The 22,537-nt window shown below is 45.6% G+C and overlaps 1 pseudogene; it reads right to left on the bottom strand.

Annotated features, from left to right (window-relative positions):
* Window positions 1–20,951: 20,951 nt before the first annotated feature.
* Window positions 20,952–22,034, bottom strand: LOC116459939 (large ribosomal subunit protein uL10-like; annotated as a pseudogene).
* Window positions 22,035–22,537: the final 503 nt, after the last annotated feature.

Here is a 22,537-nt window from a genome sequence, read left to right as displayed (position 1 = left end):
AGACATTTTTAAATGAATGTATTAGACTCTGTACAAAGTATTATGTTAGTAGTTGCTATATTGATATATAATCTGCTAATTAAAATGAATGCTTTCAACAAACAGAAAGTTTTGGAAACATATTAAAAAAAGATCTTTTCCTATTTTAATGTTGATTAATTCCATATTTTTATTCTTAACGTTATGATATCTAGGCAAATATCTGCTAGTAAATTACAAATGAGAAGTAATACCTTAACATTCCTATCTGAAACTTCCTAAAGATAAAATGAATATACTCTTCCTTGAACTAAATAATCACTCAGAAGGCAATGCGTATTGCTATATTACAGACCTAGAAAATGAAAATCCATGACTTGGGACTTCGTTTCAAAATGAAATGCTATTCTTCTAAGTGCTATTTATATTAACTATAAGTTTTTTATTTAACTAAAGACCATTCTATAAAATTAGTAATAGAAAATGTGCTATAGTTCTTGATTTCCTCATCAAGAAATCACTGAGCCATCACTTTATATTTTAGCTGAAAAGTGAATAAACATGAGTTTTTAAACCATATCTAAATCATTGATAGCATTGATAGCATAGTAAGTCAATTATAGAAAGTCACTATTATCTCAACCTACAGATATTTCAGTAAGAAAATGGAAAGGCCACATACTCCAAGGTGAGGCTATGACCTTCAGAAATACACTCATGCATAGTACGATTTAATAAATGCTTGTTGAAGTAAATTAATCTGCAATCAACTGGATATAAGATTTGAATTAAATATAGTTTTACAGAGAAACATTTAAACAGATACAAACTTCTGTCCAAATTGACTTTGAATATTTCAGTGAATATTTGGTCAATGTGGCCTGAAACTTGTAAGGCAGACAGCAAAGAAAGTTTGAAGTAACAAAACATCACTAAGTCATTGTGAAAGCAAGTAACAGTACTTTTTATTATGTTTACAGATGCCTAGCCCTCTGTTTTTCCTACGTAAAAAAATATTACAACAACCCTATGAGATAAGTATTAGGATATACACATTGCAAATGAGGAAATTAGGAGCCATGAAAATCCAGTAACCTGGAGGAGGTATCATAGTAATTGCCTAGGCTGTGATTCAAACTCAGGTCTGTTTTACTCCAAAGTCTCTTTCTAAATCTCTGATCCCAATTCTGAGTGGCCATTATAACAAATTCAAACATATTGACCTCAGATATTTGTAGGTAAAACGTTTGTCGAGAAATAATACTGTACTTTCCACCTCCAAAAAAAAATTCCAGCAGACAAACTTTTATTGAGAACGTTTAAGGAAATCTGAAATTTCCATACACAACACTTAGTTGAGAGTATACTTTACAGAAAATTTAAAGCATATTTCCTGAACTAATCCTACCTGAGCTAAGCATTCAAACAAAATAATTGTAATTAAATCACATTAAGTTTATCATGCCAAGGCGGGGCATGGTGGCTCACACCTGTAATCCTAGCACTTTGGGAGGACAAGGCAGGCAGACCACCTGAGGTCGGGAGTTGAGACCAGCCTGGCCAACATGGGGAAACCCGGTCTCTACTAAAAGTACAAAAATTAGCCAGGCATGGTGGCAGGCACCTATAATGCCAGCTACTCAGGAGGCTGAGGTGGGAGAATTGCTTGAACCTGGGAGGCAGAGGTTGCAGTGAGCCGAGATCGTGCCACTGCACTCCAGCCTGGGCAACAATGGCGAGACTCCATCACAAAAAAAAAAAAAAAAAAGTTGATGATGCTGTTAACCCTATTGTTCAGTGATGTACAACAAACTTTACAAGAGAGGATGTATCTTATTTATAGAAGCAAGCAACAAATCATAGAATCTTAATGTTAAAAGATTTCAAAAATCTTTTAAGTTATTTAACTTAACCTTCATTTTATTGGTAATAAACAGAAGCCCAGGAAGGTTAAGTAGCTTGTTTATGTTTACACAAGTAGAAAGAAGCAAATTGTAATGTTACTTTTTTACTCATAACAAGATAAAAATGTTTCCAATTCCCAATTAATTTATTTGACCAGACCATAGAAAGAAAGTTCTTACTTTCCATGGCAAACAATCACTTAAACAAGGATTGTAAATACCATATCAAAATTAACTTTTTATATTACCAACAGTAGTTATGTGAATTTTTAACTACTTTCTCATAGAGGTGAACACAAGCTAATTATAAGACTTAAGGAATAGAAGACTCTTATGACCACTATAAAAACTTGATGTCTACTATAAAGGTTAAACAAATTTACGGGCTCTGTTATTACAAACTCAAGGTTTTCATTCTGAGAGAACTTACTGTATTTTATATAGACCCCCAGTCATTAGACATTTATTTTGGGCCATTTTTGGATTTTGTTTACCAAAATGAAGTGTCAAAATGAAGAAAAATAATAGTAATGCAAACCACATAAGTTCTGCTAACACAGAACTTAGAAATATCTACTGCGATATTTAAGAAGCAAATCAATCATAAATAAAGTAGGATATTTGCCTACTGGATGCATCATCATTACAAAATTTCCTTAGTGACCATATAATCTGCATTCATTATGTGTGCTAATGTTGAAGAACACATGGCAAAATTAATAAAATTCCACCACAAGTACCCAAATCATCATCCTAAATAAGAAAGGATCTACAGAAAACAGTTTAAAACAAGGAAGTCCAAAGTCATAAATCACTCTGATAACACAGCCGCTCAAAATAACTAGTCAAATCTCTGGGTATAAGCCCCAGACCAAAAATGAAGTCCTCGTAGAGTATCTAAAAAGCAACATACCTTCTTTAAGGTGGAGAATTCCCAGCAATCAAATTGTAATCCACATAGAAAGGGTATCGTCAAAAATTCCAATGATTTAACTTTTAAGTAACTCCAGATGAATCCAGGAATGATTTGACCTTGTATTGGTACTTCAATATTGTTGGCTGATGGAAAGATCCAGTAAGAACAACGCAGAATGAAGGAGGTCAGTGTTAGGAAGTACTCCAGCAAATTCATGATGCTTTCTAGATGCTGATAATAGTAATTACACCTATACAATTGAAATTAATTAAAGTTAGCTTCCAAGTCATTCTGCCTCCTCACTTTCTAAAAGAAAGTAATTGTTGCAATAATATACTTCGGTCTTTGATATGAAAACTCAAAACTACGTAGTTCTAGCAGTTGAATCATTTCTAGGTACAAGTCTTCAATAGTAACTACTATATACAGAAGCAAAAGTTGAAGAAGTTAAAAGACAATGTTTGGGCGTTTCCTTAAGTTATTGACAGTGCATGCGCTTTGATGTTTCATTTGTCTTGTCAAAAGTAAGTCCAAGGGAGTGAGGAAAGCCTCTAGCACTTGAGAATATATGAGAGAAGAAAGTGGAGAAGGTAATAAACTATCTTGGCATTAGAAATGATCTCACAAAACATACCTGAAGATAATAACCTTTAGGTTATTCTGCATGTGGAATTCAAAAAGCCTATTCTGCATATTCCTAATATTTAGATATCACCTCAGATAGGGCATACATTTGCCCACTTTCAACAAACCCCCAACTTCAGTCTCCAAAATGCTTTTCCTTTTTTTTTTGAGACAAAGTCTGGCTCTGTCACCCAGGCTGGAGTGCAATGGCACGATCTCAGCTCACCGCAACCTCAGCCTCCTGGGTTCAAGTGATTCTCCTGCCTCAGCCTCCCAAGTAGCTGGGACTACAGGCACGCACCGCTACGCCCAGCTAATTTTTGTATTGTTAGTAGAGACAGGGTTTCGCCATGCTGGCCAGGCTGGTCTCGAACTCCTGACCTCAAGCGATCCACCCGTCTCGGCCTCCCAAAGTGCTGGGATTACAGTGAGCCACCGCGCCCGGCCCCCAAAATGCTTTTTCTACAAACCAAAGGACAGTATGGGATAAACAACTCCTGTATAAAGTGGAAAAGCACTGGGAGGAATTGTACCTAAAGTGGCAATGTTTACTGGGTGTTCAGTGTTCCCCTCATTCGCGCATGACCCAACCTAGAAACATTCCTAAGTTAAGCTACTTAGGAAACAAAGTTAGGGCGTCTTCCTTAGCCTATAAAGAGGGAGTGGACTGCGCTGCCTCTTCACCCCGCAGAAGCAGAAACAGCCATCCCTCTTTTGGACGGGCGTGGCAGATAGAAACAAAAGGTTAAAACACAAAAGGCGGGGCGGAAGGCTGGGTCAGAGGAGCTTCTGGGGCTCACGTTCTGCTTTCTATTCAAACACATTAAAATGGGGTTAGGGACGGGGGAGGGGTGATGGAAAGTGAGAGAGGTGAGGACGGATCCCAAGGATAGCCTGAGTTATTCCGGGTGGATCGTGAAACTGAAAGGGGCGGACGGGATGGCTCTAACTAGTGGTCCAGGCCCCATCCCCTCCATCCCTGCATCTCTGACAGTCTGGAACCTGTGGCTTCCTCCACCCCATCTCAGCCCCGAAGAAAACTTTCTGAACTCTTATCTGTTTGTTGTAAACCTCTCCTTGACTGCTAACACAAGGGTCCAATCCCCTCCAACCCAAACCTTTCTTCCTTCCATTGTTGCAGCGTTTTTATATTGTGTGTGGTATCTACAGAGCGCTCTGCAGACAGCTAAGTTATACAAACGACCCCCATATCCATATTGCTTTCTTTTGCATGACCAAGGTCGGGGCTAGGGTGGGGGCGAGGCTGGACTTGCCCCTCTCAATTTCTGCATATTCATCCCTACATCAGTGCAACTGGAAGAAAGCGAGGCAATACCCCCACACCCCACTCTTTTAATACCCTCCTCCCCATCCCCCCAGCCCCTCATAAAGAAGCACATGAGATAAATGCCTGCTTGGCTTTTGCCTATTAAAAATAAACAAATGAAACAATTGCGCGAGTTCTATAAAGAACAAAAGAGAAGGGAACGGGGAAAGGAGGTACAATTTACCAGCCAAACTTTGCCACTGGGCTACTCCTCTGCCGTCCGAAGGGCGGGGAGCGGGGCGAGTTGAGGGGAGACAAGTAAACAAGACAACAGTCCCCACTCACCTTCTTCCCCACTTCGTCGCACTTTTAAGGGACCTTTCCCCCGCTGCAGTCCACGAGGCGTTCGGACACTTTTTCCTGGCCTGACAGCAGAGAAAGTCGGGGTGGCAAAGTTGCGAGAGGGAGATACCCCGGCGTCCGGGGGAGAGGTGAGGAAAGAGAGTTCATCAGAGTTCCCCCTTTTGTTCCAAGTCCCGGAGCAGACAAAGAGGCGGCGAGCGGCGGCAGGTTTCTCCCTCTCACCCCTTCTTCCTCTCTCCCTCCCCTCCCTCCCCGCCCCCTCCCTCTCCCCGCATCTCCCGCCCGGCTCGGGAACCTCCGAGGCGAGCTGGGGCTGCTCGGTCCCCAGTTCATGGCAACTCTGCCCAAACCGTCTCCTCCCACTGCCTGGCTCGAAACTTTCCCCGGGAGATGCCAGCCCTGGCCCCCTCCGCACCATGCACAAGTCTGGGGTGGTGGGCAGGGGATCTCCAAAATCATTGTTTCCCGGAGATGCACCTCTTTGTTTGCACTTTCCCTGCCAATCAATGTGAACCATTCACTTGGGCGTCGAGTTTCTGTCCGTTTTTCGTCATCCCAAGAGACAAAATGCAAAGGGTAGGGGGTCAACCCTAGATAAAGGCGCTTACACAATCAGAGGTGGGGCGCAGGCTAGACTCTTCATCCTCCTTCCTCCTCTCGGATTCATCCTCCTCCCTCCTCTCGGATTCACCCTCCTCCACCCAATACACAGAACAACTCAAAGGGGCTCCAAGTGTTAGGAACTCCTCTCCCGCCCTTCCCCACCTACCCCCACCCACGCTGTCCCTCTGGAGAGCCCTCTAATTGGCAGGACAAAGGCCAGCTCCGGGTTCGGCCGGAGCCTCCACCCATCCCTCGGGGCTACCTGTTGCTGCAGGCGCAGCGCAACTCGGTCCAGGGGCTCCGAGGAAGGATTCCCAGCTCCAGCATCGCGCCCACCTTCTCAGGCCCCGAACTTCCCCTAATCTCAAACTGCGAAGGCAAGGCTCTCAGGATGACCAGGCTCCCTCTGACCCTAGAGCCAGGCGCTGCTCACTCGTCCTCCTCCCTACACCACATCCTCGTGCTCACCCCAAAGATCTGACTCGGGGTCCCAGGCCGCCTCCTCATCCTCTACCCCCTGCCGCGAAACGTCCCAGCCGAGCATCCCCTCTTTGCTTCCCCTCCCCCACTGCCTTGTCCGGGACAAATCAGGTGTCTCGGACCAGGAACAGTTCCCGACCCTTCCCCAGGTCCTTTCCAGTCATTCTCAACCTCTAGAATTGGAATCCCATCCACATGGTCCCCCACCCCTCGACCCTGATCCCAACTTCGGGCCATAGCATTAGCTCGCTGAGTGACTCAGAGCAGCACTCGTTTTCCTTCTAGATCCACTAGAATTGAAGAAAAAGAAAGCAGGGAGGTGGGGGAAATGGGAGAGAGTAGGGGCCCGCATGGGGAAGCAATTTCTAGGGCAAAAGAAAAAAACATTCCAATGCGAACACCCACCCTCCAGCTGGTATCCAGCCCGTCGCGCACCTTTGCCTCCACCCTCTCCTTTCTCCCCATCCCAGACTTGGGATCTTTTCGGGTTGGTGAAGTTTGGGGGTAGAAGGATGAGGTAGACAGAAGCTTGGGGACCTGGGGGCTATGTCCTGGGTTGGCTTGCGGGGGGGAGGGGCATTGAGAGGAGGGCTCCCGCTGGGTCCGGAATGTCGTGGCGGTAGGTCCCTGCACCCGCCCGGCGACTCCTTGCCAAGTTCTCTCCACCAGAGCAGAACAAAGACGCCGCGAGGAGAGCTTCTGTCCTCGCCTCCCCCGCCCCGCGCTTCACTCGCACCAGCCCACGCCGCTCTCGGAAACTTTACAACCAACTTCCCCTAGAGTTCGTGCGCGCGGCGAGGGGGCCAGAAGGAGAAACCGGGACAATCGCATCCCGGGACCAGAGATGCCCTCTTCCCCGTCCCCTCCTGGACAGGGAGCACCACCTCTTGCGCCGCCCGTCCCAGTCCGCGAGCTGGGCGATCCGCAGTGCCAGGGCGAGCGGAGCACGCGCTTTTCCCAGCCCCTTAAGCGAATAATGTTTCTTTAGTTTGGACGCGTACAGTACTGGGCGGTGGGGTCGGAGATAAAGAAGCGGCCGCCGGCAACGCGCAGGGCCGCGGCTCTGGCCGCTAAGTGAGGCCGTGAGCGCAGGAAGAGCACGGGTGTGAGCCGCGCCCGTCGGGCCGGGTTCCTGCGCGTCCCGTTCCGCCCTCGGATCCCAGCGAGCAGCCGCGAGGCAGGACTCAGGGCCCGCCCGGGCCGGCCTCCTGGAACGTCGGCCTCCTCACCTGCGGGGAGCCCCGACACCTGCGCCATCTCCTTGCGGAGCCCTGGGTCTCTTGGGCAGTCAGTCGCCTACTGGAAGCTCAGGAACCTCATCTTAGGCGAGGAATCTTGAACGCACCACAACCAACCACAAAGAGAAAACAGCCCCCACCCACTCCTGTCTGGCACATTTTCCTCTTTGTTTAATTATGTTGACTTCCAGAACTCTCTTTTTAGGAGAAGGCTACCCTCCCCCAGACAAAACCTTTCCTTCTGTTATCCTCAGGGATCTGCGTGGAAAATAATGAAAAGTCAGTACTTTGAGACAATTCCATTCTGCTGCCTCTCGAAAATGCTCCAGGTTATAGGGTAAATCAACCAAGATAGAATTTTTAACTTCGAAATAACACACAATACTCCCCTTACTAATCAGAGCTATTAAAACATTACTGATCCTTTGAAAATGTTTACTGTTTGTTTCTCTCTTTTTTCAGGAAATGAAGAGTAAGGGTCATTTGCTAGGTGCAAAAGTCAATATGGCCTTAAGAAGGCTTTCTTCCTGCTGCCTGTCTTTATGAAATATTGCTCTCAGAGCTGTTTGAAGTATCTCCTTTTCCCAACCTGCTTGTGAACAAACTGATTTCTTCCTGGAATCTTGGTCTTCAACCGGTCAGAGCTCCCCCATCTCTGTAATAAAGCCCACTCCTGGGACAATGTAGGAGCTGTTCACTCCTACCTTTTAAAAGCATACCATCTTTTATCAGATGCCACCACAGCTTTAATATCTTTTTAAAGAGTTAATTAACATCATCTAGGCTCAAAGATGGATATAGCAGAGCATATAAGCCAGGTATCTTTTCTGTACTAACAGGGTTGGGGCTCCACCAGTATGTCATGGGCTTCCTACTGGCAGGCCAATGGCATCTTACTCTTCCCTCTCTGCTTCCCCATTCAAGGGCTTCCTCTGGCTGCCACACCCCACTTTGCCAGTGCAGAAGGGCAGGCCAGAGGAGCCAGGCAGTTAATTCCTCTCAGAGCAGCCCTCAACCAACCAAAGATAGGTGTTGAGGCCAGGCATGGTGGCTCACACCTGTAATCCCAACACTTTGGGAGGCTGAGGCGGGTGGATCATTTGAGGGCAGGAGTTCGAGACCAGCCTGGCCAACATGGTGAAACCTTGTCTCTACTAGAAAACACAAAAATTAGTGGGGCATGGTAGTATGTGCCTGTAAACCCAGCTACTCGAGAGGCTGAGACAGGAGAATTGCTTGAACCCATGAGGCAGAGGTTGCAGTGAGCCTAGATAGTGCCACTGCATTCCAGACTGGGCAACGGAGTGACACTCCATCTCAAAAAAAAAAAAAAAAAAAAAAGGTGTTGATATAAAAATACTCCAGCTTCCCCACTGAGCTTAGGACTACGGTAAATTGTACTCTAGTCTCCCAAAGGTACCCAACTTTGAGTTTCAGGTACACACAGCAGTAACCTCCCCTTTAGGGAACAGTGTTACCTGCCTGCCATCCTTCCTTCCTTTCTTCCTTCCCTCCTGGTTTCCCTACTTATTTCCTTACTCTCTTCCCTGCCAATGCTTTCTAGGATCACATCCTAAATAGATTACAATACTTGCCCTCAAATCCTACCCTTTGGGTCAGTTTCTGGGGAAACACAACCTAAGAAACCTCTTATATACGTTCTTTCTAAAGGGAGGACTCTGTTCTATTTGGAGAATGAAGTTATGAGATCCGATTTTCTCTAAAAAAGAAGTTTTTTTTTTTTTTTTTGAGACGGAGTCTCGCTCTGTCACCCAGGCTGGTGGGCAGTGGCGCGATCTCGGCTCACTGCAAGCTCCGCCTCCCGGGTTCACGCCATTCTCCTGCCGCAGCCTCTCCGAGTTGCTGGGACTACAGGCACCCACCACCACGCCTGGCTAATTTTTTGTATTTTTAGTAGAAACGAGGTTTCACTGTGGTTTCGATCTCCTGATCTCGTGATCCACCCGCCTCGGCCTCCCAAAGTGCTGGGATTACAAGCGTGAGCCACCACGCCCGGCCTAAAAGAAGTTATTTCAGTAATGAGAAATGTTTTGAGTTATCTAGTTCATTTTCTATGTAATAGTTCAAAATTAGATAGCTTACTGAAGGAAACATATTAAGTAGCAGTAAGTAGAATCATATGTCATATGTGAAAGTTTTGCACATAGAGTCATTAGATAAACAGAAGCTCCGTAAGTCTAATGCTGGCAATCAGCAATGCAACAGGAAATACTGTTAGAAGCACATTTTTGAAAAATTAGTTAGAAGTAACATAGCTTTTGATTGAATCACCAGTGAGAGTGAAGGAGTAGGATAAACATTTCCCATACTATATGACCAGTGAGAGATCCCACAGTGTCTTTCTGCAAACTTCTTATAGCATTAATTGGCCAACTACTTAATGCAACATTTTTTCTTTCTTTCCTTTTTTTTTTTTTTTAGATGGAGTTTTTCTCTCTGTCCCCCGGGGGGGTGTGGTGGTGTGTGATCTCGGCTCACTGCAACCTCCGCCTCCCGGGTTCAAGTGATTCTCCTGCCTCAGCCTCCTGAGTAGGTGGGATTACAGGTGTGCACCACCACGCCCGGCTAATTTTTGTATTTTTATTAGAGATGGGGTTTCACCATGTTGGTCAGGCTGGTCTCAAACTCCTGACCTCAGGTGATCCACCCACCTCGGCCTCCCAAAGCGGTGTGATTTACAGGTGTGAGCCACCTCGCCCGGCCACAGCATTTTTTCATATGTGTGAGATAACATATTAAATATCCTCTTAGCCACCATTATGAATAATAGGTCATCAACTGTTCACATAATTATAGGCACCTAATGCTGTTCCTAGCTCCAGAATTTTCTCTTAGGTTGCTTTCACTTCTGCTTTTCTGAAGTTATCACTGTTGTAGTCATTAGTACTATTCAGCAAATTTTTCTTACTCTCTGGCTACATGGTAGAATGCAATTCCCTGCCTACCCTGGGTCAGATGTGGCCACATGATTTGTTCTGGCCAATGAAATGCGAGCATAAACTATGTTTGTCTCTTCCAGGTGGAAGCTTTAAGATTTTGGTGTATGATTTTGACATGCCCCTTTTCCATCTGCTACAGTGCTGGATAGGGATGCTGATTTAGCCTGGGTACCAAACTGAGTACCCACCAGCTAACCCTCAGTGGTCATTTAGTATGGACAGAAATTTTCTTATAATAAACCACTGAAATTTTAGGGTTGTTCGTAATCATAGCCTAACCTGGTTGATTCTTACTTATTTGTACACTGTCAGTCATTTATCTTTGCTAAGTTACACGTATGGTTTCCTTATGGGTTTTAGATCTTGGAAAGTTTACTCAGAAGCCCACATGAACTTCCCACAGTATTCTCTAGGAGGATTTCAAGTTTAATGGTACTGTGCAGGGTAAATTGTTTTCTTTATGAAATATTAGTTTATCTTTTTAAAAAAGACTACCAACCAATTAATAAGAAAGGAGTGAGGTCGGGCGTGGTGGCTTATGCATGTAATCCCAGCATTTTGGGAGGCTGAGGAGGTGGATCACTTGAGCTCAAGTGTTGAAGACCATCCTGGCCAACATGACAAAACCCATCTCTATTAAAAATACAAAAATTGGCCAGGCGCAGTGGCTTACGCCTGTAATCCCAGCACTTTGCGAGGCTGAGGCGGGCGTTTGAAAACAGCCTGGCCAAGATGGCGAAACTCCATCTCTACTAAAAACATAAAAATTAGCCAGGTGTCGGCCGGGCGCGGTGGCTCACGCCTGTAATCCCAGCACTTTGGGAGGCCGAGACAGGCGGATCACGAGGTCAGGAGACTGAGACCATCCTGGCTAACACGGTGAAACCCCATCTCTGCTAAAAATACAAAAAATTAGCCGGGCGTGGTGGCGAGCGCCCATAGTCCCAGCTACTTGGGAGGCTGAGGCAGGAGAATGGGGTGAACCCGGGAGGTGGAGCTTGCAGTGCGCCGAGATTGCGCCACTGCACTGCAGCCTGGGCAACAGAGCGAGACTCAAAAGAAAAAAACAAACAAACAAACAAAAAATAGCCAGGCGTCATGTCTTGTGCCTGTAATCCCAGCTACTCAGGAGGCTGAGGCAGGAGAATCGCTTGAACCCGGGAGGCAGAGGTTGCAGTGAGCCGAGATCGCACCACTGCACTACAGCCTGGAGAACAGAATGAAACTGTGTCTCAAAAAAAAAAAGAAAGAAAGAAAGAAAAAGAAAAAGGCCGGGCACGGTGGCTCATGCCTGTAATCCCAGCACTTTGGGAGACCGAGGCAGGCGGATCATGAGGTCAGGAGTTCGAGACGATCCTGGCCAACATAGTGAAGCCCTGTCTCTACTAAAAACACAAAAATTAGCCGGGTGTGGTGGCATGCACCTGTAGTCCCAGCTATTCAGGAGGCTGAGGCAGGAGAATCGCTTGAACCCAGGAGGCGGAGGTTGCAGTGAGCCGAGACCACGCCATTGCACTCTAGCCTGGGTGACAAGAGTGAAACTCCATCTCAAAAAAAAAAAAAAAAATTAAAAAGAAAGAAAGAAAGGGGTAGGATTTTTCAGACTTTGGTATATTTCATTTTTGTATCCGTCCACAGAGATAATCAACTCTCCTCAATCTTTATGGTTGGCTTACCAATTTTCAGGACTTTTTTGACTAACACCAGGAACTCAGCAATTCTTTATCCTACTTTGTTTTAAACTATATTTCTTTAGACAAGTCATTGGTTTTATTTACCTACTGAAACTGAGAAGTAATTACCTACTTCATAGGGTTGTTATGAGGATTAAATGAGATACTTAACTAAAGTGCTTAATCTAGGAGCTACATATAGTAACAGCTACCATTCAGTTTCAAATACTCCATGGCTTGCCTAACAATTTTCCTGCAGTAAGAAACATTACTGAAGACAGCTGGCTGTTCTAAAATGTTTTTCATTTTCTTGGTTCCAAGCAATGATCATTTTATTGCAAAAATATTTTTAAGAATAATGAGGGGCCGGGCGCGGTAGCTCAACGCCTGTAATCCCAGCATTTTGGGAGGCCAAGGTGGGCAGATCACGAGGTCAGGAGATCGAGATCATCCTGGCTAACACGGTGAAACCCCGTCTCCACTAAAAACACACAAAATTAGCCGGGTGTGGTGGCAGGCACCTGTAGTCCCAGCTACTCGGGAGGCTGAGGCAGGAGAATGGTGTGAACCCAGGAGGCGGAGCTTGCAGTGATTCGAGATCGCACCACTGCACTCCAGCCTGGGCGACAGAGCGAGACTCCATCTCAAAAGAAAAAAAAAAGAATAATGAACAGTCCATCTTTTTCCTTTCCCAAAAGGTATCTAGAAGACTAAAATCCTGTTTTTTTTTCTAAGCCCTACAGATTGTTGGTTTTTCCTTGTACACTTGTTGTTTTTACTATATTATTCTAATTACTTTCATTTCTTAGGGTAAAATATAAGCTTCATAGCATACCGAGGCCCTCCTGCTATGGCTCTCTCTTTACCCCTCCCTCAATCTTTAATTTCCATCAATCTCTGACTCACACTGCACTCTGATAATGCTAAACTGCTTGTAGCAATGCTGAGGCAGGCCTATGTGCTTTTACTCACATTATTCTCTCTGATGACATTTATCCTACCTTTCTCCTATTTCTAATTCTTATTCACCTTTCAGATCCTTTTAAGCCCTCATTTCCTAAGGGAAGCCTTTCTAGAATCCCCCAGGTTAGACTAAGTGTCCCTCCTCAGTGGTCACATTGCCGATCTCTATCCTCTCAGGATATATAATTTTTTATTAAGAATGTGAATTTTTCAATCACCTGCTTGGTGTGCAGAACGTGGCTTGCTTTACGTCCATGATCGGATTATTTTTTTTTTTTTTTTCTTTTTTGAGACGGAGTCGCTCTGTCGCCCAGGCTGGAGTGCAGTGGTGCGATCATGGCTGACTGCAACTTCCACCTCCCGGGTTCAAGCGATTCTCATTCATGCCTCAGCCTCCCAAGCAGCTGAGATGACAGGCATTTGCCACCACACCCAGCGATATTTTTTTTTGTATTTTTTTGTTTTGTTTAGTTTTTTTTTTTTGGGACGGAGTCTCGCTCTGTCGCCCAGGCTGGAGTGCAGTGGCGCAATCTCGGCTCACTGCAAGCTCTGCCTCCCGGCTTCACGCCATTCTCCTGCCTCAGCCTCCCAAGTAGCTGGGACTACAGGTGCCCAGCACCACACCCAGCTAATTTTTTGTATTTTTAGTAGAGACGGGATTTCACCGTGTTAGCCAGGATGGTCTCGATCTCCTGACCTCGTGATCCTCCCGTCTTGGCCTCCCAAAGTGCTGGGATTACAGGCGTGAGCCACCGCTCCCAGCCTTTTTTTGTATTTATAATAGAGATAGGATTTCACCATGTTGGCCAGGCTGGTCTCCAACTCCTGGCCTCAAGTGATCCACCTGCCTCAGTCTCCCAAAGTGTTGAGATTACAGGCATGAGCTACTGCACCTGGCCTACTTCAGCTTTTTGAACCTCTGTTACCATGTGTAAAACAGCATATCACTACCTGCATTGTAAGACTGTAAAGATAAAATGTCATCCAAAATGTAAAGTGCTTACCACATAAACCTGACAAGGAAAAACAGCTGACATTTATTGAGTTCTATTGTTTAGAAGGAAAGTTAAAGCAGTGAGATAACAGATGGTAAATTTCCTTTTGATTCTCAGCCTTTCTTCTCAGCTATAAAGGTCTGGAATTTCAGTAAATGATCTTCCTTAAGGATGATGGGCGTCGAAAACAAAAGCTACACAAATTCTCGAGAGATCTCTGATCTACGTAAGTTACACCAGAAACTAGATTTCCTAATCAGCAGCACTACTTTTTTTTTTTTCTTTTTTTTTTGAGACAGGGTCTTGTTCTGTTGCCCAGGCTGGAGTGCAGTACTGTGATCTTAGCTCACTGCAGATTTGACCTCCTGGGCTAAAGCAGTCCTCCCCCTCCTGAGTAGCAGGAACTACAGGTGAGTGCCACCATGCCCAGCCGGTTTTTTTGTATTTTTTGTAGAGACAGGGTTTCACCATATTGCCCAGGCTGGTTTTGAACTCCTGGGCTCAAGCAATGTGCCCAGCTCGGCCTCCCAAAGTGCTGGGATTACAGGCATGAGCCACCACGCCCGGCCAGTATCTTTTAAATACAGATTGAAATATTTCTCGGGCCGGGCGCGGTGGCTCACGCTTGTAATCCCAGCACTTTGGGAGGCCGAGGCGGGCGGATCACGAGGTCAGGAGATCGAGACCACGGTGAAACCCCGTCTCTACTAAAAATACAAAAAATTAGCCGGGCGTGGTGGCGGGCGCCTGTAGTCCCAGCTACTCGGAGAGGCTGCGGCAGGAGAATGGCGTGAACCCGGGAGGCGGAGCTTGCAGTGAGCCGAGATCGCGCCACTGCACTCCAGCCTGGGCGACAGAGCGAGACTCCGTCTCAAAAAAAAAAAAAAAAAAAAAAAAAAGAAATATTTCTCGCTACAGATGTTTATTTCCTTTCCTCCCCAGCACCTTTGCAATCCTGCTTTTTCACTCCCAGATCCTATCAGATAACTGGCCTAACATTTGTGCTGTTATAATATACACTTCATGTGGAGTCAGTTTCTGTCCATTATATTGCTTTCTCTGAAACCTTGCCATTAGTTAGATGAATGGGTGGTAGCTTTTTCAGTAAAAAGTACATCACAGCTTCTGATTTCAAACTCATGTTCTTAGATGATCACCCTATGTAGATATAAAGCAGTCTTCAGGCTAACATGATTATGCAGCAGAAATACCTTTAACTTCCTGGGAGAAAAAAAGTCCTGATCCTATTCTAATGATGCTAAATGGCATTAATTGGGGGTTCCACTCCTGGCTTTCTGTTGTATAATATTTATCCCTTATATCTGACTTAGATAAAATCTTTACCCCAGGGGCAGTACAATTGAATGGAAACAGTCTTACCTGTTTTCTTTTGATTCTGCATTATATTTGTGCTCCAAAATTCATGTAACTTTGCCAGGACTTTTTATTTTTCCTATGGAAATACTTATTTGCGATGATAACAGCCTTAAACAAGAATAGAACTGGTGAATATTGTGTTTTGTGGAGAGAGGTATTATTAGACTTTCTCCTCTGGGCTAAAACAAAACACAAAAAGCTCAAGGTTATCCTAGGCATAAAAGCTTCTCAGAGAGGCATTTTTATTATAGCTTTGACTTACTCAATCTGGGAAGCCCATCACCAACAGACACAACTGAGAAGCATAAGGGATAAACAAGGTGGCTTTTCCTCCAGCCACCTGCTTTCTATCCCATGCTTTCTAATGTATTGCCCTGTGTATGAACAATTACACCGATCACACTTTCTCTACCTGTTTGGAATAGGCAATCTTGTACATGTGCGTGGGTTATTGCCTGCTCTATATACTCAGTTTCGATATTTACTTTTCCTTCTGGTTTATGTTAATCTCATATGAGGTTTCCTTCAGTTTTGTAGTAGTTTTTTCTCTCTTTATTAGTTACATTTGCTTTTTATTTGCTGGCAAGCTGAGCCCTCAGAAAAAGAGCTGGAAACAGATCCCTGGATCCAGAACACAGGCAGGTACTGATAACAGACCTTCCCAGCCTGGCTCACAGGTGGTCAGTCCTTCATCTTAGGGGAATACACAGGGCCATCATCCTATTTAAACTAGGGCAAAGAGGCAACCATTTGTCTTCTCCTTCAGAGCCAGCAATTTTTCCCTGTAATAAATGACTTCATTCTGCAGCTGGAATTACAGAGGTTAAATTTGCAGCTAAGTATAATCTTTTACCTGTTACAGCAACTTCCAGAGGCTTCTCTCATTTATTAGCAAAAAATATCACTATGAGTCAACAATAAAAGTGGGTATGTGCTCAGACAAAATTAAGAATGTGGGTGAGAGCCTGATATGGACAAATATAAATCATTAATCCAAAAGTATTTCTCTAGTCTTTCTCCTAACTTGCTTTATTGATTTATTCCTTTATTTGTTTATGTTGAGATGTAGTCTTGCTCTGTCGCCCAGGCTGGAGTACAGTGGCATGATCTCAGCCCACTACAACCTCTGCCTCCCAGGTTCAAGTGATTCTCGTGCCTCAGCCTCCCGCATAGCTGGGATTACAAGCATGCACCACCATGCCCAGCTAATTTTCATATTTTTAGTAGAGACGGGGTTTCGCCATGTTGGCCAGGCTGGTCTTGAACTCCGGAGTTCAAGTGATCTGCCTGCCTCGGCCTCCCAAAGTGCTGGGATTATAGGCATGAGCCACCACACCCGGCCTCTCCTAGCTTTAAAATGAAGTAATAAGACAATTAGCAAGAGTTTTTGGTGTCTCAATGTACAGTTTCCCTCCAAGAACAATCCTTGGTCCTTTTTTCTTCTTCTTCACCTGTCTATCCAAGCCAATTGCATCCAATGTGGCACTAAGTGCTGATGACTCCGGTCTCTGTACCTCCAGCCCAGGTTATTCTTTCTCGAAACAAACACCTATAACTGCAACTACCCCCTCCATGTTTCCAGCACGTTTCACAGATATCTCACACTTCACATATCTTAAACTGATCTTGTCAGCAATTTTTCTTTTTCTTTTTTTTTTTTTTTTTTTGAGACAGAGTCTCACTCTGTCACCCAGGCCCAGGCTGGAGTGCAATGGCACGATCTCCGCTCACTGCAACCTCCGCCTCCTGGGTTCAAGCGATTCTCGTTGCCTCAGCCTCCCGGGTAGCTGGGATTACAGCCATGCGCCACCACGCCGTGCTAATTTTTGTATTTTTAGTAGAGACGAGGGTTTCACAACGTTGTCCAGGATGGTCTCAAACCCCTGACCTCAAGTGATCCACCCGCCTCAGCCCCCCACAGTGCTGGGATTACAGGTGTGAGCCACTTCCCCTGGCCAGCATTTTTTCAACATCAGAAACTCTCCCCCACAGTCTTTATTCTTCTTAGCAGTACTACCATCTAACCTATAAGAGAACAAAAAATGTGGGAGTTGCCCTGTGCGCTCCACTCTCCCCTCCCTGCCCCGGCCATTGCCTACATCAGCAAAGAATCCTCCCTTTCATTTCATTTCCTTAGCATCGCTGACATCCTTCCCCACCTACCCTCTGACTACTACTTAGTGCAGGCCCTCATCTTCTTTTACCTAAACAATTGTAATGGTCTCTGGACTGAATGTTTGTGTACCCCCCAAGTTCATATGTTGAAGCCTGTATTAGTCAGGGTTCTTCAGAGGGACAGAACTAATAGGATAGATGTATATATGAAAGCGTGATAGGAGTTATTAAGAAATTATTTTAGGCAGATAGAGAGGAAAAGGGGTCCTTGGAAAGTTTTCGTTTTTAAAGCAGCTCCAGAAACGTTTCTTGTCTAGCTGGAAATTCCGGGCTTTTAGAGCCAGGCCAGCAACCTTTGATATGCAAATATAGGCCATTAGAAACTGGGTCCACCAAAACATGGCGATTCTGGCAGCCTTCTTGCCCTTGCCCAGACATGTGCCTGGCAACATGGCCACCCCCAGGTTTCCCCACGTGTGCAGAACATCATGGCTCCCTGCATTTGCATATTAAAAGAATAGGGTGGGAGGGCCTTTTTAAACTGGCTACGTGAATGACATGCCTGGTCAAACCAATCCCCTGAGCCCCATGCAAATCAAACACTGCCTCCTCCAGCCTCTTCATATACCCAGCTGGTATCTGTGGCACATAGGGTCTCCTCTCTCAGCTTTGGAACCCCCATCCCTCTGTCTCTGTATGGTGGAGCTTCTTCCATCTTCTCCTTTCCTTCTTGCCTATTAAAATCTCTGCTCCTTAAAACCACTCCACGTGTGTCCCTGTCGTTTTATCTAATCCGACTCAAGACGAAAAACCCTGCTGTTCCTCCACTCATCGGAGCCGAATGAAAAGGGTGTTTATTAAGGAGAATTGACTCACATGATCACAGAGTGAAGGAGTCCCATGATAGGCCATCTGCAAGCTGAGGAGCAAGGAAGCCAGGAGTGGCTCCATCCAAGTCCCAAAACCTCAAAACTAGGGAAGCTGACAGTGCAGCTTTCAGTGTGTGGCTGAAGACCAGAGAGCTCCTGACAAACCACTGATGTAGGTCCAAGAGTCCAAAGGCCAAAGAACCTGGAGTCTGACATTTTAGGACAGGAAGCATCCAGCATGGAAGAAAGATGAAAGCTGGAAGAGTCAGCAAGCCAGCTTATTCCACCTTTTCCTGTCTGCTTTTTTAGTTGTGCTGGCTGCCCATTGGATGGTGCCCACCCACACTGAGGGTGGGTCTTCCACTCCCAGTCCACTGACTCAAATGTTAATCTCCTCTGGTAACACCCTCACAAACACACCCAGGAACAATACTTTGCATCTTTCGATCCAGTCAAGTTGACACTTAATATTAACCATCAAAAACCCTAACCCCCAGTGTGACTATATTTGGAGACGGGAACTCTAAGAAAGTAATTGAGGTTGAATGGGGTCATAAGGGTGGGGCCCTGATCCCCTAGGATTAGTGTCCTTATAAGAAGGGACAGGCCAGGCATGGTGGCTCACTCCTGTAATCCCAGCACTTTGGGAGGCCGAGGCGGGCAGATCATGAGGTCAGGAGACTGAGACCATCCTGGCTAACACGGTGAAACCCCGTCTCTACTAAAAATACAAAAAATTAGCCAGGCGTGGTGGCGGGTACCTGTAGTCCCAGCTACTCGGGAGGCTGAGGCAGGAGAATGGTGTGAACCCAGGAGGCAGAGGTTGCAGTGAGCCGAGATCATGCCACTGCACTCTAGCCTGGGCCACAGAGTGAGACTCCGTCTGGAAAAAAAAAAAAAAAAAAAAGAAACAACAAAACTCTCTCTCTCTCTCTCTCTCTCTCTCTCTCTCTCATGTCCTCTGTCTTTCTCCATGTGCATGCACAGACGAAAGGCCATGGGAGGACATCGTGAGGAGGTGACCATCTGCAAGCCAGAAAGAGAGCCCTCACCACAAACTGACCTTGCCAGACCTTGATCTGCGACTTCGAACATCCACAGCTGTGAGAAAATTAATGTTCTGTTATTTAAGCCCCCTAGTCTGTATCTGCAATATTTTACTATCACAGCCCAAGCAGACTAATGCAGGCTCCAAATTGGTTTCCTTCTCCATAATTACCCTAGCGCCATGTCCAAACCATTTGAAGCACTATTCCAGAGTGACCTGTATAAAAATGCCATTTTGATCACATTATTCCTATATGTAAGAAAAAAAAAATCAATCAATGGCTGTCTCCACTGCCAGAGTCCAAACTCAGTTTCCTCTCTAATGGCCTTATCTACCCTCACTACATCATTGCCTACCATCTACCCTCCCCACACATCAACATCTCCATCCAAACAACGTCACTTGTAGCTCCCTGAATACACCTCTCCTGTGTTGTTCTGTCTGTTACCCCTCCACTCCCCAAGGCCCAGACCTAGTGAAGGTCTATTTTTTAACTTGTGCTTGCCTTCTCATTGGAGCATTTCCTGATCTTCAACTTCCAAGGAACTGAACACTCCCCACACTCCATGCCACTATTGTACCAAATTTGTCTTCATTACAACACTTACACACCGATATGGTTTGGATCTGTGTCCCCACCAAATCTCATGTGGGGTTGTAATCCCCAGTGTTGGAGGTGGGGCCTGGTGGGGGGGTGATTGGATCATTGGGGTGGAGTTTTCATGAATTGGTTACACCATCCCCTTCGTGCCATTCTTATGATAGTGAATGTGAGTAAGTTATCATGAGATCTGGTGGTTTAAAAGTATGCAGCACCAGGCTGGGCCTATAATCCCAGCACTTTGGGAGGCCAAGGTGGGCGGATCACCTGAGGTCAGGAATTTGAGACCAGCCTGATCAACATGAAGAAACCTCGTCTCTACTAAAAGTACAAAATTAACCCAGCATGGTGGTGCATACCTGTAATCCCAGCTACTCGGGAGGCTGAGGCAGGAGAATCCCTTGAATTAGGGAGGCAGAGGTTGCGGGGAGCCGAGATCGCACCATTGCCCTCCAGCCTGGGCAACAAGAGCGAACTCCATCTTAAAAAAAAAAAAAAAAAAAGTATGTAGCACTTCCTCCACCACCCCTCACCACCCCTGCCCCCATCTCCCTCCTGCTCTGGCCATGTAAGATGTGCTTGCTTCCTCTTCACCCTCTGCCATGATTGTAACTGTCCTGAGACCTCCCCAAAGGCCAAGCAGATGCCAGCATCATGCTTCCTGTACAGCCTGAGGAACCGTGAGCCAATTAAACCTTTTTTCTTTATAATTACGCAGTCTCAGGTACTTATTTATAGCAATGCAAGAACGAACTAATACAGTCTGGCATTTCCTATATATGTCTTCCATACTAGGGTGTGTGCCTTATTTATCGTTGTATTTCTAGTATCTAGCATAGTGCCTGGCACACAACAGGCCTTCAATGCAATGTTTGTTTAATTTGAAGAATGACATGAAAAGACTGGGGAACAATACCAAGAACAGTGTTTCCCCTTCTACCAGGTCAAAAACATGTGACCTTCTTTTCTTTTCTTTTTTTTTAAAGAAGTAAGCCTTTATTTCCTTGTTTTGCAAATAAAGCTGGCTAAGTTGGTTGCTTTTTGGTGATTAGTCAAAGAGACCAAATCCCATATCCTCGTCCGACTCCTCCGACTCTTCCTTGGCTTCAACCTTAGCTGGGGCTGCAGCAGCAGCAGGAGCAGCTGTGGTGGCAGCGGCCACAGGGGCAGCAGCCACAAAGGCAGATGGATCAGCCAAGAAGGCCTTGACCTTTTCAGCAAGTGGGAAGGTGTAATCCATCTCCACAGACAAGGCCAAGACTCATTTTGTACCCGTTGATGATAGAATGGGGTACTGATGCAACAGTTGGGTAGCCAATCTGCAGACAGACACCGGCAACATTGCGGACAACCTCCAGGAAGCGAGAATGCAGAGTTTCCTCTGTGATGTCAAGCACTTCAGGGTTGTAGATGCTGCCATTGTCGAACACCTGCTGGATGACCAGCCCAAAGGAGAAGGGGGAGATGCTGGGCATGTTCAGCAGTGTGGCTTCACTGGCTCCCACTTTGTCTCCAGTCTTGATCAGCTGCACATCACTCAGGATTTCAATGGTGCCCCTGGAGATTTTAGTGGTGATACCTAAAGCCTGGAAAAAGGAGGTCTTCTCGGGCCCGAGACCAGTGTTCTGGGCTGGCACAATGACTCCACATGGGGCAATGGCACCAGCACGGGCAGCAGCTGGCACCTTATTGGCCAGCAACATGTCCCTGATCTCAGTGAGGTGCTCCCTCGTGAACACAAAGCCCACATTCCCCCGGAAATGAGGCAGCAGTTTCTCTGGAGCTGGGTTGTTTCCCAGGTGCCCTCGGATGGCCTTGCGCATCGTGGCGTTCTTGCCCATCAGCACCACGGCCTTCCCGCAAAGGGACGTGCGGATCTGCGCATCTGCTTGGAGCCCACATTGTCTGCTCCCACGATGAAACATTTCGGATGATCATCCAATAGTTGGATGATCTTAAGGAAGTAGTTGGACTTCCAGGTCGCCCTGTCTTCCCTGGGCATCACGGCGGTGCGTCAGGGATTGCCGTGCAGGGTTTAAAGACGATGTCACTTCCACGAGGACGCCTGGCGAGAGGACCTTCTTTTCATCCTTGTTGATGTTGATCTTGATAGCATTATCTCATCACTCTAATCTGCTGAGAATTTGTTTGTTTGTTCTGGCACTTAGATCTAATATGATAAATCTGCCAATCACAAATTCCATACCTTTAGCCAAGTCACTGATTTCATAAAAGGATTAATAAGTTCTGGTGACAGCCCTGAGGAAGGATGCTAAAAATTTCCCTCTACTATGATATTAATCCATTATCTAATTACCTTCATAGTTCACCTGCTTACTTATCCAGCAAAGTCTATTGCCATCCAACCCATTATAATCTTTTTCCCTAAACTGTATCTGCCTCAGGGAAACTTGCTCAGAAGAACATCTGACCCATTGTGTTATGCTTTCATGGTAAAATCACGGTAAGGTAACTGCGCTTCTCCCACCCCCTGCTGTGTCTCCATACTCCGTTATTTATATAGTCTGTATACACAGAATTTGATAAACTTTACTATAAAAG

This window comes from Hylobates moloch, unplaced genomic scaffold (assembly GCF_009828535.3).
Source record: "Hylobates moloch isolate HMO894 unplaced genomic scaffold, HMol_V3 SCAFFOLD_20, whole genome shotgun sequence".
Taxonomy (NCBI): Eukaryota; Metazoa; Chordata; class Mammalia; order Primates; family Hylobatidae; genus Hylobates; species Hylobates moloch.
This window is presented reverse-complemented; position numbering and strand designations above follow the sequence as displayed.